The 19,777-nt window shown below is 45.6% G+C and overlaps 1 protein-coding gene across 1 annotated transcript in view; it reads left to right on the top strand.

Annotated features, from left to right (window-relative positions):
* The first annotated feature begins 1,408 nt into the window (after positions 1 to 1,408).
* The window catches only part of SLC16A7 (solute carrier family 16 member 7), a 132,115-nt gene continuing 113,746 nt past the window's right edge, over positions 1,409 to 19,777 (top strand). The window contains exon 1 of the mRNA XM_030548873.1: positions 1,409 to 1,632. The gene's annotated coding sequence lies outside the window, so the exon portion shown is untranslated. The remainder of the gene's footprint in view (positions 1,633 to 19,777) is intronic.

The following is a 19,777-nucleotide window of genomic DNA, read 5'->3' as shown; positions in this document are numbered from 1 at the left end:
AAGGGACATGCCACTGCTTCCAGGAGCTGCTTGAGATAAGCACCGCTTGGACCCTGCACTCCTGAGCCTCTCTCTATGCCCCAGCCCTCATCCCCCTCCCGCTCTCTAAACCCCTCAATCCCAGCATGGACCACCCTTCTGCACCCCAAACCTCTCATCCCCAGAGCCTGCACCCCCAGCCAGAATCTACAACCCTTCCCGCACTCCTGCCCCAGGCCTGATCCCACTCCGCATCCCTCAGTCCCAGCCCAGAACACACTCCTACACCCCAAACTCCTCATCCCCAGCCCCACCCCAGAGCCTAAAACCCCAACAAGAGCCCTCACCCACTCCTGCACCCCATGTGAGCATTCATGGCCCTCTATACAATTTCTATTCCCTGATGTGGCCCTCAAGACAAGAAGTTTGCCCATTCCTGTTCTGTATGTGTGTGTGGGGGCAGGGGTGGGAGCTCTTACCCATGTAGAGGAGTGCATAGGTCAATTGATCTTGGATGCCTTGTTGGGTTTGGGAATCTAGGAAATTGAGGAGGCTGCCGCCAACTACTACCCTTCTGGCCCAACACCCGCTCCTCTCCCACTACTGCCCCTCTGGTCTGACACCCGCTCCCATCCCCACTACTGTCCCTCTGGTCTGACACCTGCTTCCTTCCCACTACTGCCCCCCTGGTCTGACACCTGCTTCCTTCCAGCTAGTGCCCCTCTGATCTGACACCTGCTCCTGTCCCACTACTGCCCCTCTGGTCTGACACCCACTCCCAGCCCCACTACTGCCCTCTGGTCTGAAACCTGCTCCCATCCCACTACTGCCCCTCTGCTCTGACACCCGCTCCCGTCCCACTACTGCCCCTCTGGTCTGACACCTGCTCCCCTCCAGCTAGTGCCCCTCTGGTCTGACATTCACTCCCATCCCACTATTGCCCCTCTGGTCTGACACCCGCTCCCATCTCACTACTGCCCCTCTGGTCTGACACCCACTCCCAGCCCCACTACTGCCCCTCTGGTCTGACATTCACTCCCATCCCACTACTGCCCCTCTGGTCTGACACCCGCTCCCATCTCACTACTGCCCCTCTGGTCTGACACCCACTCCCAGCCCCACCACTGCCCCTCTGGTCTGACACCTGCTCCGGTCCCACTACTGCCCCTCTGGTCTGACACCCACTCCCAGCCCCACCATTGCCCCTCTGGTCTGACACCTGCTCCGGTCCCACTACTGCCCCTCTGGTCTGACACTCGCTCCCCCCCCCTTCTCGGTCTCCTCGGCGCCCCCCAATCAGGCAGGGCCAGGAGCCCGGTTGGGTAGCCCAGGAGGCGGCTCCGGCAGCAGCCTCCGCCCAGCCACCTGGCTGCTGCTATAGTCGCCGCAGCGGCTGCTCCTTTGTCACCATTCCCCAGGAAACCGGCGCCTTGTCCCGCGGGCCGCGAGCGGCAGCAGGTCCGGGAGCAGCAAGGGCAGCCGCTTGCCCAGACAAACACAAGGCTCCCTCCTCCGGCTGCTGCTGCTGCTGCTGCTGGGGACACGTCATGGGGAATAAATAAATAAATAAATCCACTCACCCAGTGGCAGTGAGAGGAGCCGGCGGCGGCGGCGGGATTAGATCCAGCCCACCCAGCCCAAGCTAGAGACCAGGTAACGTAACCGACCCCTCAGGAGGGAGGAGAAGGAGGAGGCCGCTTATCGTGGCCCCTGCCCGGGAGGGCCCGGGGAGCGAAGGGGGCTGGCACCAGGGTTAGTGTTCGTGCCCGTTATGTGTACCAGCTGCTGCCCCCCGAGTGTGGGTAGCGGGCAGGCAGCGCGCTGCGCAGGGGTCGCTCTCAGACACACACTCGATCTGCTGCTGCCGCCGTGGGAGCGTGTGCGGGATGCAGGTGGTCCAGTGGTCTGAGTTGCTGACACACACCCCGCACGAACGGCGGCTTCCATTGGCTTGTGTGCGAGGAGAGGATGCCCCAGCAGGCTCGCTCATTGCCACTGACACACACCCCGCACATGAGCTGCTGCCCTTGGGTTGTGCGCAAAGGGCAGGTACCCCAGCACAGCCTTAGTCACTGACACCCTCCCCCCACACACACACCCAATTGCGGCTGCCCTTGGGCTGTGGGCAAGGGGCGGGTATCCCAGCACTGCCTTAGTGATATATATATATATATATACACACACACACACACACACACACACACACACACACGGACATCACCACAATTGCTGTTGCCCTTGGGTTGGGGGCAAGGGGCGGGTACCCTAGCACGTGACAGCCTCAATCTCACACACACACACACACACACACACACACACACACACACACACACACACGGCACTACAACAGCTGCTGCTGCTCGTAGATCGTTTGGGAGCTGCAGGTCCGCCCAGTGCACTAGAGCCTCATTCGTGGCCGCTGCCGCACGCGCACAAAGAGCGGCGGCCCTTGGCAGCCCCGCCCCCATCTCCTGAGCGGCGGAGAGAAGCGCGGAAGCCACCCCCGCTGCGCTGTCCCGCACCATGGCGCTCTGCAAGCGGGACTGCTCCAGCCTCGGGGGATGTTTCTCTGCCCACGAGGCCGGGGCCATTCCCGGGACTGCCGGTTACTGGGGTAGCTGGCCGCGGGGGGGTCCGCTGCTTGGCAGCGCTGCAGGGGAGAGGAGGGGAGCGCGCCTTTGTCGGTGCGCTGCAGCAGGAGGCGGCGGCAGCAGCATCCCCGAGGGCCTCCTTAGCCCTCTCATCCCACAGCCCGGCCCTTTTCTCCTCCCCCCGCGCTGGAGCTGCCCCGGGCTGGGCGTGTTGCTGGGCAGAGCACGGGCCAGCGCTGGGCTGGCGTCGCCCGTCCCGTTGTCAGCGCCCCTCAGCGACAGAGCCTCGGGGTGCAGCTGCCAGACCGGGCTGGGCCGAGGGCGGCTGCTGCTGCTCCCCCCAGCTCCCCGCGGTGGCCAACAGGAAACGGCGCGGAGGCGGCGAAAGGGAGCTGGAGAGGCATGGAGGCTGCGGACGGGAACTGCAGCCGCCTGGGAGGGGAGGTGGGATCGGCCGCCTGGCATCGCCCAGCTAGTTGGTTCAGGGGCAGCTGTGGCCGCGTGGAACGCAACCCTGCAGGGCCGAGTTCACTCAGCGTAAGCCTGGCAAGGGCTCCCCGGGGGTGGCTGTGCTGCCTCCCGCCCGGAGACGGCCCGACTCCAGCTCACACTGCACACAGGCACTTGCACACAGGGGAGCGCTCCAGAGGGAAACGTGGGAACTTTAAAAAAAAGACCCAATTAACTTCTCATTGTGAGAGGTGGGGCTGAAAGAACTAGAGATCCTGGCTCCGCAGTCCTCTGGCGGTCCTAGTATTTAGAAGGCACATTATCGCCTCAGTCTCTGTCCCAGGCACAATATCAACATAGGAGTGAGTCCCCCTGAGTTTTCACAGCTAAGGCAGAGACAGTTCAGACATGCAGAGTGCATCATGTGCCCATTGGTGAAGTAGGAATCTTACTGAGATAATTGTTGAAAGCCTGTGTGGTTAAAACATCTGAACAAACTGAGGTCACTGGCTTGTGAAGCCTTCCATATATGTTTCACTGGTCTCGATAGTAATTCTTTGCATTGCTGTAGCTCACGCTACTTATCAAATAGTAAAGCATAGGTGCATACAGCTTCCTTTGCAGGAGTGGGGCTGTAAACTCAACAGCACACCAGATAAGCCTAGCAACATACCAGCCCAGGTCTAAAGAGAGTTGAATCATATGAAGGTCATGCTTAAAGGCAAATATTTTGGACAGACAGAAAAAGTAGAAAGAAATTATAAGAGAGGGCCAATAAAGGAAGGAAAAATTGTTTATGTTTAAGTTAGTTATATTTGAGAATATTAATAAGATACATATTTTTTAAAAAAAGAGAACCTTCCCCCCTCCTTTAGTTCTAGATTGCATATTAAAGTTCTTTAATATTGAAGATTTATGATATTCTTTTTGATAAAGAATGCTGAATACATTCAGTTTCTCTAACCATTAAAATGAATTTATAAATTAACAGGGATAAAAACTAATAAGTATCAGTTTCATCAGAAGAGAGCAGAGGATGGCTTTTTTTATTAGACATTTCTCTTAAGTGTGTAATTTAGTATGGAGTAATAACTGTATGAGGAGTTAGTGATAGTTTATTTAATTTAGTATTGACCTTTTTTCTTAGTGATTTTATCTTATCTGTTTTCCACAATAAAAGCAATAGTTGTCAGGACTGCCCTCAGTGAGAAGTCATTTCCTTTATCATAAAAATGTTGCTCTACCAGAATACCCAGTATCTATGTTCGTTCCACTCATATTTATCATTCAAAATACACCTTTACATTTCTCCCTTCGGTTTTCTTATCATAGATTTCGGGGGTTACAGTTAGGCTAAAGAGGAAATGTAATCTTAAAAGAGGGATGACAAACATCAGAGGGTGAAAGGTAAAAGACAAAGTGGAAGGCTGGGTGAGTTTTACTTGCAGGATTTCCTAGACCTTAATCTTTTCAGGTTAGCTAATGTAGAATAGAAGATCAGTTTTTCAATAATATGCTTTTTAGTTGTTTTCAGCTTTATCTTATTTTATTGTGTAGGTAGCTACATTAGCTACTTGCATGCCATTGCAAGGTTGTGCTTATTGATGAATCATGAGTCATTCCATCACAGAGTTGTTCTTCAGCCCTTTGCTTTGCTATTTTGTAAAACATCGATCAGTTATGATGCTAATACTAATACCATTTTAATATGCATAAGAGAAAAAATAATGAACAAGTGAATAACATGAGTCTCAAACTTAATGCAATTTGAAAAAATAAAAGACATGTCTCTAGTTATACAATGTATATTTGTCCTAGAACTTGAAAATATATTGAGTTATAGGAATGCTATGTAAAAAGGAACTATAAAAATTACTAAGATCTAGATCTTGTAATTGGTCCATAGGGATGTTTGACTGCAATGGGGCTTTGTGCACACACAGCAATCCACCTATGTTAATCCAGTTTCAGGATCTCAACTACATCTGGGCAAAAATTTTATGCTGAATAGCTTTTTCATCAACAAATACATTTCCCGTGATCCAAAACTATTTGTAAAATTGAACTGAATTCAACAAAGAATTTCAACCAAGAAAAATTTTTTTTTATCAAAACATTGTTTCAGCTTCTTCATTTTGACACATTTCATTTTAAAATGACATTTTGAATTAAAAAATTGCCAGTTTTTTTAAATGACATAAAAGCATGAAAAACACCTGAAAACTGCTAAATCAAAATGAAAATCTGTTCAAAAATTGTGCTGAGTTGGCTAAAACATTTTGGTTGACTCAAAATGAATCAAACCCTCCCCCCAAAAAATTCTATTTAGAATCAACTTGAAATGTTTCAGTGCATTCAAAGTGAAATTGTTTAAAGTTCTTCAATAAAAAAATAAAAAAAGGAAAATAATTTTGGTGAATCAAACTAGATTTTTTTTTTGGTTGGGGGGGTGTTAGTCCCCAAACCAAAAAAAATCCATTCTATGCACAACTCTAATCCTTACCCTAAATTATCCTTGTGATTTAAAAAAGCGTTCTTCCAACTTGAAGCTTTCAGTCAGTTATAATGTTTAAAAAAATCTTGAAAATAGTATTTGGTAAAAAATAGGGCTGTCCAGTGATTAAAAAATCACGACTAATTGTGCGATTAAAAATTAATTGTGATTAATTGTATGATTAATTGCATCATTAAACAATAAGAGAATACTATTTTAAAATATTTTTGGATGTTTTCTACATTTTCAGAAATATTGATTTCAATTACAACACAGAATACAAAGTATACAGTGCTCACTTTATATTGATTTTTTATTACAAATGTTTGCACTGTAAAAAACAAAGGAAATTGTATTTTTAATTTCACCTAATACAAGTATTGTAGTTCAATCTCTTTATCATGAAAGTTGAACTTACAAATGTAAAATTATGTACAAAAAAACTGCATTCAAAAATAAAATAATGTAAAATTTTAGAGCCTCCAAGTCCACTCAGTCCTATTTCTTGTTCAGCCAGTCGCTCAGACAAACAAGTTCATTTACATTTGCAGGAAATAATGCTGCCCACTTCTTGTTTACAATATCACCTGGAAGCGAGAACAGGCATTCACATAGCACTGTTGTAGCTGTTGTGGCAAGATATTTATGTGCCTGATGGGCTAAAGATTCTTATGTCCCTTCATGCTTCAATCACCATTCCAGAGGACATGCATCCATGCTAATGACAGGTTCTGCTCGATAATGATCCAAAGCAGTGCAGACTGATGCATGTTCATTTAATCATCTGTGTCAGATGCCATCAGCAGAAGGTTGATTTTCTTTTTTGGTGGTTTGGGTTCTGCAGTTTCCCCGTCAGAGTGTTGCTTTTCTAAGACTTCTGAAAGCATACTCTACACCTCATCCCTCTCAGATTCTGGAAGGCACTTCATATTCTTAAACCTGAGGTTGAGTGTTGTAGCTATCTTTAGAAATCTCACATTGATATCTTTGTGTTTTGTCAAATCTGCAGTGAAAGTGTTCTAACTGTAATCTGTAACCTATCATTTAAATCCGTTTCTGTACCAAATAACTGGAGGACAGCTATTGTAACACCAATTTTAAAAAGGGTTCCAGAAGTGATCCTGGCAATTACAGGTCGCTAAGCCTGACTTCAGTACCAGGTAAACTGGGTTGAAACTATAGTAAAGAACAAAATTGTCAGACACATAGATGAACATAATTTGTTGGGGAAGAGTCAACATGCTTCTTGTAAAGAGAAATTATGTCTCACCAATCTGCTAGAATTCTTTGAGGGGGTCAACAAGCATGTGGACAAGGGGGATCCAGTGGACATAGTGTACTTAGATTTTCAGAAAGCTGTTGACACCAAAGGTTCTTAGCAAAGTAAGCAGTCATAGAATAAGAGGGAAGGTCCTCTCATGGATTGGTAACTAGTTAAAAGATAGGAAACAAAGAGTAGGAATAAATGTCAGTTTTCAGAATGGAGAGAGCTAAATAGTGGTGTCCCCCAGGGGTCTGTTCTGGGACCAGTCCCATTCAATCTATTCATAAATGAGTGTGGAAAAAGGGGTAAACAGTGAGGTGGCAAAATCTGCAGATGATTCAAAATTTCTCTAGATAGTTAAGTCCCAGGCAGACTACTAAGAGCTACAAAAGGATCAAAACTTGCATGTTCTCAAGTTTTACATTGTTTTGTTTTTGAGTGCAGTTGTGTAACAAAAAAAAATCTACATTTATAAGTTGCACTTTTATGAAAAAGAGATTGCACTACAATAGTTGTGTGAGGTGAATTGAAAAATACTATTTCTTTGGTTTATCTTTTTAACAGTGTAAATGTTTGTAATAAAAAATAACAAGATAAGGTGAGCAGTGAACACTTAGAATTTTGTATTGTAATTGAAATCAATATATTTGAAAATGTAGAAAAACATCTAAAATATTTATAATAAATTTCCATTGGTATTTTATTATTGGTTAACAGTGTGATTAAAACTGCGATTAATCGCAGTTAATTTTTAAAATTTGTTTTGAGTTAGTTGCTTGAGTTAACTGCAATTAATTGACAGCCCTAGTCTATAACATGCACCTCAGAAGATCTGATTTCATCTGCTAGGGGACTGTGATGTATACTTACTAGCTAATCCATTGCAATATTATAGCTACAGTTGTATGTCCATATTTATACGTTGCTCATTGTATCCTAAGAACATTTTAAAAATGGCAAATGTAGGGGCAGTATACATTGGTCTAGTAAATGGGGTGCTGGACTAAAAGTCAGAAGACCTGGGTTTTATCCCTGGCTGTGTTGATTCACTATGTGACTTTGGGCAAATCATTTAACCTTTCCATACTAGAGTTTCCTATCTACACAGTGGGGTGTATAATAGCTACTCACCTTTGTAAAGCACTTTGAGGTCATCAGATAAAAATAAAGATATGAGTGCTATCATTATTTACTATTACTGCTTATTATTATGGAGGAGTAGGCAAAGTGACTCTAAAAAGAACTGAAGTCTCTTAAGTGCCAACAAACAGTGCAGTCAACAGTGAACAATTATATCCTAGTTGGTTTGATTTCTCTTTCCTCATTCTTTCTGTGCTCCAGCATCAAGAATATCACTGAATTGCTCTCTTTTGACACTTTGAATATGTGAGTGTAGGATGAAGAGAAGGAAAGCAGAAAATAGAGTGTGGAGAGGGAAACAAAAAATGTAAAGGGGAGAGAAGAGAACAGATTGAGGGAAGACAGGATTGGAGGCGGTGAGAAACTAGCTCTCACAAAAGTGAGAGCAGATTAAGATAATACAAGAGAATGGGAGAGTTGTAGATAGAAAGAAAAAAGGATAATAAAAGTGATGGGTGATTTTAAAAAAAGGCTGTTATTAGAGGTATAATTTCAGGAAAAGGTCATATAACATACCCAGAACACACAATATATTATATTTTTAAACATTTTGAAAGCTTGAATCCACAAATACAATTTTTAAAAAAGAGACAAAAAAGAGGTTTAGAATTATTATTTTCACTCTCACCTCATTTCCAAGGAATCAGCCCTGGTTTTGTACAAACCATATAACTACGCATTTCCTGTGTGTTACTAGTTACTTAGGTTGCCTTGGAATATTACTACACTAGTAAATTATGATCAGTCATTCTATAATTATGCAATTCTATACTGTATTATAGAATTTATGTACTGTATTTGTAAGTAGTGTCCCAAAGGGGATGAACCCCATCCGTCAAGCTTCAAAGCACAGTTGTGTGCCACTTGAGCTGAAAGACTAACTCTAGAAACTGAACATACAGTACAGTTTAGACACATTACAAATTAGATATCCAAAGACTGGAGTCCAGTCTTGAAGCAGTGCATGTATTTTTATTATTCTTTTCTTTCTCTGACCCCCCACTGATGGACTACCATTGAATGTTTTCACATAAGTAGGTTTGTTTGTTTTAATGAAATATTTGAATAAGGAGAGGATAGTTGTGTTCTTCTCGTCTTACCTAAAAGGCATTGTAAGCAATCGTGGTGGAGTCTAGGGAATGCCACAAAGAGTCAGTGCAGTAGGTCTCCATTCTCTTTTTGCACAGAGCCATGCCCTGTTTGGGTGGTCTGTCCACAGTAGTCCAGAGAGGTTTGGGGCATGAAGAGGCTGGAGTAATCAGATCTACTGGCCACTGCCACACCCCAAATAGGATGCTATTAAAGTACACAGGATACAGTAATAGTGGTGGAATATTTCCAGTAGGTGGAAGGATACTCTTTGGTTCCTGTGGAACATCCCTGTGCGAAGTTAATGTAGTCAGGCTTTGTACATTGAAAAGGATTTGGGCCATGATGTACAAGGTAAGAGAGGTGTTCCGCACATAGGGGGCAGCATGGAGCAAGCATGAAGATGAGAAATAGAGGCTTGGGTGAAGGAAATAAAGAGTGAGTGGGAGTGTGATGGGATGTGTGTATGCCTTGTAGGACCCTGAAGAGGTTAAATCCCTTCAGTATGGGATGAGCAAAGAGATTCTCTGCCTTCTACTCCTCACAGTGACCATATCTGCTGTCAGACTTTGAAGGATGGTTCTTCAGCTGGGGCTCAGTAATAATACTAGTCCCATAAGAGTTAAGGGCTCCTGCAAGCAAGAAGGTGATTATTCTTCCAGTCTAAGCAGAGAGGACTGTGTTTTCTGGAGCCATGTGGCTGAGATTGTTGGTCTTTTAGTGATTGCCACTGCTACAGAGGAGAATTTGAATTGTTTAATTGATCCCTATTAGCTTCATTAACTGTGTGTATTTATTTCTGTCACCCCCCTGGGAAGGGGCCTCTTCATATTTGTTTTCCTGAAAGGATGGACCTGAATTGTTTAGCTGAATCCTACAGAGAAGCGAACATTTTTTGTATTTGGTTAAACTTTGGACCAAGGGTGACCCAAAACTGCTCCTTTGACCTAACATAAGGGAATCCCACTGCTTATTTCCTCAACTACTTTAACTGTTTATTTTGATGCTTCTGGGGAGAAAAACAGACTGTGTATTTTCCTGCCAAGAAATAGCCCCGAAGAACTGTTGCTTGACCTAAAGAGAGAGGGACTTGTTAAAATGTGTTTGTAATTTTGTTTCCTTCAAGGGAATGGTGATTCTTTGTTCCAGGTTAGTGTTGTTCCAAGTGTAGTATTGACATTTTCATTGGGAGTAAGCAGAAGTGATACGAGAAGAGAGAAGGGAAGGAACTAAATGGTACAGAGCCTTGAAAGTGAAGACAGGACATGTATTTTACATGGGTCTAAGGTGGATTTGCTTCTTACTTTGGGTCAATCCAGCATCACATTTATTGATTTTCTGACTTCTGCCACCCTGAAGGACATGGTCATAACCTTACTATGAGTCAGTAGCTCAAGCTGCCTAAAACCATTTTTCCACTGGGTGGCTTGGAAGAAACTGGCACACTCAAGAAATTAGGAGAAGCTGGGTCAGGAAGAAAAGGTGTTGGCCTGGGTGCATTCAGGCACATCATTAGGGCTTCTGTGGATTCCTGACACCAAAATAAAGCTGTCTTCTCCTGGTGGAACCTACAGCCAACTATAGTTCTCTGGGAGTGGGTGCTTTGCCAGTACAGCTTCCGTTGTAGGCACAATGGATAGAAATTGCACTCTACCTCTTCATAATAATGGAGTGAATAAGGCATCTGACTATAAACAAAGTCACTATTTCAATTTCCAAATATTCTGCAGCATCACTAGACATGTATATTTAAAACATATCAAAATGAAACCCTAGCTCTTAGTGTAGTGTCCATCTACACTTTTTTTTTTTTACTATCTACCTTAATCAAATCCAAACTTGTCTGGAAAAAATTGAGACTGCCGCCCACAACCACAAGGATGCTGAAGTGAATTTCAGAACAACACAGCCATTAACAGTCAAGGAGGTTGCCAGTAAAGACAGCGTTAACATCCCATCCAATCTCAAAATCTTAATTCATCTCCCTCTACCATCCACACATCACGGTGCCAGTCAAAGGAGGTTTTGAGTCCAACACCAGCAGTACCATCATCTAGTTCAGGGGTTCTCAACCTTTTTCTATCTGAGGCCCCCCCCCCTCAACAAGCTATACAAAGTCCAGGGCCCAGTGGGGGTGGGGGGTGGTCCTTGGGGCAGGGGCCTTGGGCATAGGGTGTTGGCTGCGCTCACAGTCCACCCCTACTCCTCCCATGCTCCACCCCACTCTGCCCCAGGTCCCACCCCCTCCATGCTGGGCCCCACCACCACACTCCTCCTCACCCCCTGGCCCACCGCTGGCTTGCTGCATCCCTTCTCACCCCCCCATAGACCTCCTCCTACCTGCCACTCACCTCCTCACTCCCCTGGCAGAACCCCCCATGCCCACCCTGAGAACCCCCGCCTGCTGCTGGCTTGCCGCTTGATTCCTCACCGCTGCCCATCCACCCGCCGCTGGCTCCCTCACCACTCGCCTCTTCAACACCCGCTGCCCACCACTGGCCTTTTCACCCCGCTCACCTACTCAACCCCTGTTGCTCACTGCTCGCCTCTTCACCCCACCCTGCTTGCCTACTCACCCCTCCTGTGCAGGTCCCTCTGGTTCCTAGCATCAGGGGCAGCTGACGGTTCTCCATGTGCTGTGCCATCCACAAGCGCGAGCTCTGTGGCTCCCATTGGCTGGGAAAAGTGCCAATGGGAGCTGCCGGAGCTGTGGAGTGGGGCTTGCAGGCGCTGGCAGTGCACAGAGAGCCCTCTGCTTCCTCCCCTCCCTCACAACCTGACCCAATCTGACCTGATCCTAAGAGCCAGAGGGACCTGCCGGGGGGCAAGGTGGGGAGTGCCAGCTGTGCTTACCTGGGGTGGCTCCTGGGAAGCATCCAACAGGTCCAGTTGGGTTGGGTTGGGTCGGGGGGCAGAGGGCTCTGTGCCCGCTGCTGGTGCCTGCAAGCCCCACCCCCGCAGCTCTGATTGGGCAGGAGGGAGCCTGTGCAGCACGCAGAGACCCCTTGCGCCTAGAGGCTGCCATACTTCAGGCTCCTGCTGGCAGGTGGGCACTGGGAGCCGCCCCAGGACTTGGGAGGAGGGATAGCTCAGTGATTTGAGCATTGGCCTGCTAAACCCAGGGTTGTGAGTTCAGTCTTTGAGGGGGACATTTAGGGATACGGGGCAAAAATCTGTTGGATGATTTCATTGGGAATTGGTCCTGCTTTGAGCAGGGGGTTGTACTAGATGATCTCCTGAGGTCCCTTCCAACCTGATAGTCTATGACTTAGGGTTACCATATGCTTGTATTTTCCCAGAAGTTTTTAGATATATTAAAATTCCTCCCAGATGTCCAGCTTTTTAGTTCTTAAATCGCCACGTCTGGGAAAATACGGATGTATGGTAACCCTAAAAAATTATAACTCAAAGGTGGGAGTCTTAGCTCAAAAAGTTTGAAAACAGCTTAGGGTGCAGGGAGGGGTACCTGGGGCTGTGTGCAGATGGGGGTAGCTGAGGGTTCAGAGAGGGTGGTAGCTAAGGGTTGTGTGCAGGCAAGGGGGGTAGCTGAACTTGCAGGGATCGGGTAGCTGGGGCTGTGTGCACACAGGGGGTGGCTGTGGGTTCAGGGACAAGGGTGGCTAGGGACTGTGCATGCAGGGGATAGATCTGGATGCACAAAGGTCATAGCTCAGTGTGTAGGGAGAGGGCATTAGGGGCTGTATGCTGGCAGGACTCCCCTGCAGTCCCTGTTCCTGAAGGGGTCTGCCAGCCACAGAACCAGTCTCCCCACCCAGGGGGCTCTTATGACTGCCTCTGCGGGAGCAAAGGGGGCTGGGAGCTGAGGAGCAGCTTCAACCTGGAGTGCCAGCAGAAGAAAAAGGAACACTGCTGCTGCCTGCTCCATGGCACCAACCAGAGCAGCAGCTGCCCCGCACTACCCGGCTCTGGCTTCCTGCCTTTGACCTGGCCAGGGGGCAGGGAAAGGAGATGGGGGGGGAGGTGTGGCGCTGCCCCTGGGACTGCCGTGATCTTGTTCTGCAGTTTCGGAGGTGGGAGACAATGCCCTCCATGTCCCCTGCTCTGCCCATGGGCTCAGGGTTTCTGCCCTACCAGGAGAACCAGAGCTTGGGGCTCCAGGATTCAGCCTCGCACCTCCCAGCTTCATCCCTGCGGGGGCTGCCGGGGATCGGGGTTCAGCCCAGGGAGTGGGGTTGGGGATCAGGGTTTCAGCCCCACGCTTCTCAGCTTTAGCCCCACAGGGGCGCTGGCGCTAGGGATCAGGGCTTCATAGAATCATAGAAGATTAGGTTTGGAAGAGACCTAGGAGACCATCTAGTCCAACTTCCTGCTCAAAGCAGGACCAACTAAATTATCCCAGCCAGGGCTTTGTCAAGCCAGGCTATAAAAACCTGTAAGGATGGAGATTCCACCACCTCCCTCGGTGAACCCCCGGGGATCAGGGCTTCAGTCTCATGCCTCCCAGTTTCAGCCCTGCGGGGGGCACCAAGCATTAGGGCTTCAGCCACAGGGCCCCACAGCCTCCTTGAAAGGGCTCGTGGACCCCGAGGGAGCCGCAGACCCCCAGTTGAGAACTGCTGATCTGTGGGCTATACTCTGGACTGTGTCACCCAGTAGCAAGAGTCAGTGGCTGCCTTAGCTTAGCAGCAGGATTCAGCAGCTGTGTCACCCAGTGGCCAGGGGAAGGGCCTGTTTCACCAAGTTCCAACCCAGGGCTCAAAGAAACAATAATTCAAATTGCACAGCATAGGAGATGGGCATCCCTACCTCTGCTGTCTGTTCTACTTCCTATCCCAGCTTTAGCTCATCTTCTGGTATCACTGGCCTGTCTGGAGGTCCCCCCTGGAGTTCTTTGGGGCCACTGTCTGAATGGTTTCCCTCTTTCTGTGGCAGTTTGGGATCCATGGCTGAAGGGTCTGCAGCAGCTTGACTGTGAGGCCTAGTCCCAGCTCTTGGAAGCCTCAGTGGTTCCTCTGCAGAAGGCTGCAGCACCCACCTTCTATCCTGTTTAGTCAGCCCAGCTTCAGGGCCAGTGCAACTATTTAGGTGACCTAGGCGGTCGCCTAGGGCACTGGGATTTGGGGGGCACCATTTTCTTTGGCAGCGGCCAGATCTTTGGCCGCCCCTGTCGCCGCCAGCATTTAGGCAGAGGGAACTAGGGCAGGGGAGTGTGGGCAGGGGCCGCCTGCAGCAAGTAAGGCGGGGAGGCGGCACCAGGGGAACTCCCTGTCTCAGCTCACCCTTGCCCCGCCTCCTTCCTAGCACGCAGTGGCTGCTTCACTTCTCCCGCCTCCCACACTTGCGGTGCCTAAGCTGATTGGCGCCGCAAGCCTGGGAGGTGCGAGAAGTGAAGCAGTGACAGCGTGCTTGGGGTGCTTGTGCTCGGAGCAGGGGTAAGCTGGGGCAGGGTGGGTGCCTCAGGACGAAGGTTGGGGGCTGGGGAGCTGCCGCGGGGGTGGGGGCGCCTCAGGGCAGGGGCATGCGGGGAGGCTAAAGGTGGAAGTTTCGCCTGGGGCACAAAACATCCTTGCACCAGCCCTGCCCAGCTTGAGCTGAGTTGCTCCATTTTGAACCCTCTCTCCATTGAGAGTGTGCCCAGCAGGACACTTCCTGTGTCCAGAGCAACTCTTTAACCCTCACCTCACCAGTATGGGGTTGGTACACTCTGTCACAGGGTCCAAACACGCTCATTGTCTCCTTGCCTCCATAGCAAACACTCTTTCTTTTCTAATATGCAGTCAAGTCCAGTGAACACATTCATGCTCAGAATCGTATTCAAATACAAAATCTGAACTTTGAGCTTGGAAAGATATTCACACACACATACACACACACTTATTTAAAGTGAAATGAAAGATCTTTGTTATAATGGTGGTGGTAAAAGAATCCAAAAAGGACTGAATAGACTAGAAAAGTTGTGGACACATATCAATAGCCTGAGTGTATGCTACTTTGCAAAAATTACACTGTTTAGAAAATAAGTTAGAAATGTCAAGTTTTATGGCTTCCCTTCTTAGTTGAGGCATTGACTTACATTCAGATAACAACCACACCTTTAACTCTGCCCTAATAGAGTTACAGCTGTGTAGTCATCTCAAAATGACTAAGAAAGTACAGTACTGTACAGTTTGTATTTGTTTAAATTTGGGCTCTAGGGAATCTGGATAACTTTAAGAAAAAAATTCGTTGATAGATGAAAAATTGAGAAGACAGAGAGAAGTAGAGCTGTAGTGGAGTAATCTGCCATGAAGTCTTGTGGTGATTAGGGCTTCACATTCAGTTGTACAGGAGTCTCTGTTTAACATAGACTTTGTGTGGTGCTGTGCTGTTAAGGCACTGGTTGCATGAGGACAGTTATAGTAGGGGGAGATGAGGCAGCCAGCATCTCAGGATAGGTGAGATTGTGAGACAAAAGTGAACAGAGGAACGTGGGTGACAGGAGTACCAGTGGCAGAGGCTGAAGTAGAGGTGGGGTTGATTCTGGGAATTTGTGGGGAAATGGTGGTACATTGTTGGTTGGGGGAGCAGAAACATTGGCAGCTGGTTTGGGTGCAGTCATGGGGTACCAAGGAATCAATTGCAGGGAGTCATGAGAAATCTCCTTAGAATGTGCACCCACTAATTCCCCTGCCTGCGGGCTTACCCGTCCCATGTGGTTGGCCAGTCTGGCTGGCTGGAGAATGTCAGAGTTATTGTCCAGCTGCTTCCCCATTTTTCCTGTTCCTTTGGGGGCACTGTGCAGATGAAGGAACTCTCTTTGCCTCTTCAGGACCCAGGTGCTGTAATTCTGTCTGGTTTTTTTATGAACCATAGAAGGTTCTTTATGCTGCTCCTTTGCACCCCCATGGAACACACCACAATGCATAAGTGCCAGGGCACACAACACTGGGAAATATGACATATTGTTTAATTTGCAGACTTGAATTTTCTTCATATGCAACACATTCAAACATGTTGTTGCTGAATGATGTCTCACCCCCTGTCAGATCTTGTTATTTGGTTCTGGCATCTCAGGCTATGTCTACACTACAGACTTACAGTGGCACAGCTGTATCGCTGCAGCTACCCTGCTGTAAGGTCTCCCGTGTAGCTACTGTATGCCAGTGGCTCTCCCATTGGCATAATCAGACCACCCCCAATGAGTGGCGGTAGCATTGTCAATGGGAGAACTCTCCTACTAACAGAGCACTGTCCACACCAGCGCATTTGTAGGTGAAATTTGTGTCAATCACACCCCTGACTGACAAAAGTTTTGCCAACAAAAGTGCTAGTGTAGACAAAGACTCTGTTGTTATCTAAGCCAACAAATCGTCAGTCCTAAATGTTCAAACTGGTAAAATAATTCATAATGAACATTTTATTGGATGAATGTTGTCTCTTTTTCTGAGAACGAATAAACAAAGGGATTCTTGAATTTGTTGTTAAAAATGTGTCTTCACCTAATAATTGTTGTACTGCGAGTCAGTTGTGAACAGTTCATTGTGAATAGTCCATGTAAATGCCATTACATAAGGCACTGGTTATTGTTCAAGGGTCTGATCGTTGCCCGCTTAAAAGACTTATATAGCAAGCAAACAGTGTGAATTTTGAATTGCATTTACATGTCTAAAATTTTAAATTTGCACTGTTGTTAGTTAACTAGACAAGTCAAAATTGGTAAACACAAAAGAGTACATAAACTTCAAGTTTCACGATTACTTGCATTAGTAAAGCTAGATGGCTACCATATTCATAGAAAGCAGGACCCAGCCTATATACACACTATCTATATACTTTCCATGACGTAGCTAAAATTAGCTGGACAGATATACGTATTGCAGACTTCCTGAGTTGCACATTTTACAAGCATAGCAAAACAAAATCCTGAACACAATGTACTGTGCTGCATGTGATTTTCAAAGGCTCATAACTCGGTCAAATTGAAATCAATTTTCTCTGTAGCACATGAGAATGCTATTCCTGTGCCAAATTTCAGCTTTCAAGACCATGCCAATGTGACTGTGTGTTTGTTTCAAAGAAAATCGTAAGAATATGTCCATTGCAGAAAACATTCACTCTCCTCTCACACTAACATGGCTATACTGAGTCTGCTCAAACTTAAAATAAATAAATAAATAAATAAATAAATATATCTTAATTTTCAGGCTTGTTTTCTGTTTTATCAGTCCAAAAGAAAATTGTGAGTGTTCAAAAGCAGGTAGTGAGAACATAAATTATTATACAGCATTAAGTATAGTGGTTGCTGCCACTCCTGCTATCATGTATTATGATGATTAGTGATCTTATTAGTGACACAGCTGGATTGTGGCAGAAGGATATGATATGGGAAAATAAGATGAAAGGAAATAATATGTCAGTTATGAGCACCATAGTCTGAAAATTAATAGTTTCTATGAATAAATTGTGAATTGTATGGAACAGATAGTAGTGAGAAGTGAACCTCATCTGGTTGGGAGGTTCAGCTGGATTTTTGGAAGTCTGAATATTTACTGGAAACTTATTTAAAGATTTCTTGTGATCTCCTGGACACCACCTCCACTTCGTTCTAGAGCGAGGGTTCTCACACAGGGGGTCAGGACCCCTCACGGGGTCATGAGGTCATTACATGGGGGGCGGTCACGAGCTGTCAACTGCCACTCCAAACCTCGCTTGCCTCCAGCATTTATAATGGTGTTAAATATATTAAAAAGGGTGTTTAATTTATTAGGGGAGCACACCCAGAGGCTTGCGATGTGAAAAGGGTCGCCAGTAAAAAAGTTTGAGACCCACTATTCTAGAGTCTCTGTCTGCCTCTCACTAATGACTTCTCTAACTGGCTGTCCCTCTCAGTACCCTCTCTTCCAGTGATTGACCTCCTCCTTCCTAGTCTTGTTTTTGGTGATCTTATCGTGAGGTTGCTCTCTTCCTTCAGAGGAGGCCTGCAGATCTTCCTTCAAGGGTGGTGCCTGCAGCTACTCCCTCGTTTCTCTCCCCCTGCTCCTCCTACCCGCCAGATAAAAAAAAAAAAAAAAAGACAGCAAGAAGAAATCCTGTGAAAGGAAGTGTAACCCTCTATTGAAGGCCACAGCAGTAGGGGATTATGTTTGCTGACACAGATATATAAGAAAAAGAACATACACAGAGATAAACAAAGTTGTTGAACTGTAATAGAGCATCTAGCAGGAACAATAGTCTGTTTCCTATTTCTGACCAAAAAAAAAAAAAAGGAAATAGACTATTGTTCCTGCTGTGTTAGAGTTCAACAACTTGCATTTACCACCCCTCTGTGTTTTGTGTTTACCACCTCTCTGCCCTCTTCCTTATGTACTTATGTCAGCAAACATAATCCCCTCCTGCTGTGGTGTTCAGTAGAGAATTGAACACCCTTCTACCAGGTCCTTTCTATTTCTTTAGTAACTGAGGCTTACCTATCAGTATTCCCCTTTATCCTCCAGTACACTTCATCCCTCCTAAAGGAACCTGGTCAGATACAAATTAAACTTTCAGACATAACAGAGATTAATTAAATGATTATATTTTCTCATTATTAAACGAGTGGTAAACAAGAGGAAAAAAAATTTCTTTATTTAAACAAACTCTTATATTGGGTTTGCACATACTAGTCCCATAACAAATTTCAGTGTTTTAGCAAGATAACCACCAGGCTTTGAAATGCTGATTGTAACTAATTGTTATTTTCAGATAGATTTAATGCATAGTGAGAATTGCTTCTTACCCTGTGAACTTTCAAAAAGTGCTCGGCAGAGCAAAATGGGAAGTTTTCTTATAAAATCTGTTTCAGACACTGGCGAAATTCACAAATCAAAGTAGTTGATGGTGTGAAACTTTGGAGGTATTAATATTCGTTGTACAGTGACTATTTAGGGCAAGTTAAGGTTTCAATTTATTTCTGTACCTGAGGCTACAGAATTTGTTTTCCATGTCATTTAGACATGCAATGTCAACTCTTTCAGCACTGAGTCATTCTTATTGTATGCTGAGTCAAACTGCACATAGAGGACTGCGGAAAACAATATTTTCACTGATCTTGTGACATTAAAAACCATTTAATCTTTTTTTTAATTTTTCTATTTTTCACAGAAAAATTGTGGTATTTTTTTCAATCAAAAAGGGAAATCCTTATGTGCAAAAATAATGAATGCATTTTTACATGGGCCTAAAGGGTGAAAAGTTGTAACTTGTTTTGGATAAATTTTTGCCCTTATGCATTCATTCATTTTGCCACATATCGTCAAAATGATTAGATTTCGCCCTTCTTCAAAAGTGAGAGCTTTTGGAAATAAAATAAAATAAAATAAATAAAAACCATGCAGCTCTAAAGCAAAATCTGTAGGATACATGTGGAAAGATATCTTTTTAATTAATGCAGCAGATAATAGTCGTTATTAACACATAGAATGTTCTAATTATTCTACAAAACCTAATGTGAAATTTTAGTATGTCTGTGAATTAATCTGACTACAGAAATCTGTGAAATATAAATCCATATTTATAGTTAATTGCTGGATAATTTTGTGTACATCAGAAAAAATTACATTTTTTGTAACATGGTTGTTGCAATATGAATATCTATTTCATGTTTTCAAGAGTATGCATGTGATATTTACCGCATAGTTAACTTTAGTGTTTGTTTGATCTGTCAACTGAAATAAGTAGTGATAATTTTCACTCATTGTACTTCTTAAGTGACATAAAAGACCCATGAGTTCTGCATGTGGAACTCCTATTAACATTATTAATAGACTGAAAACCCTAGTTCCCCCTAAATGT

This window comes from Gopherus evgoodei, chromosome 1 (assembly GCF_007399415.2).
Source record: "Gopherus evgoodei ecotype Sinaloan lineage chromosome 1, rGopEvg1_v1.p, whole genome shotgun sequence".
NCBI classification, from domain to species: Eukaryota; Metazoa; Chordata; order Testudines; family Testudinidae; genus Gopherus; species Gopherus evgoodei.
The sequence above is the reverse complement of the archived record's forward strand: the minus strand, read 5'-3'. Positions and strand labels throughout refer to the sequence as shown.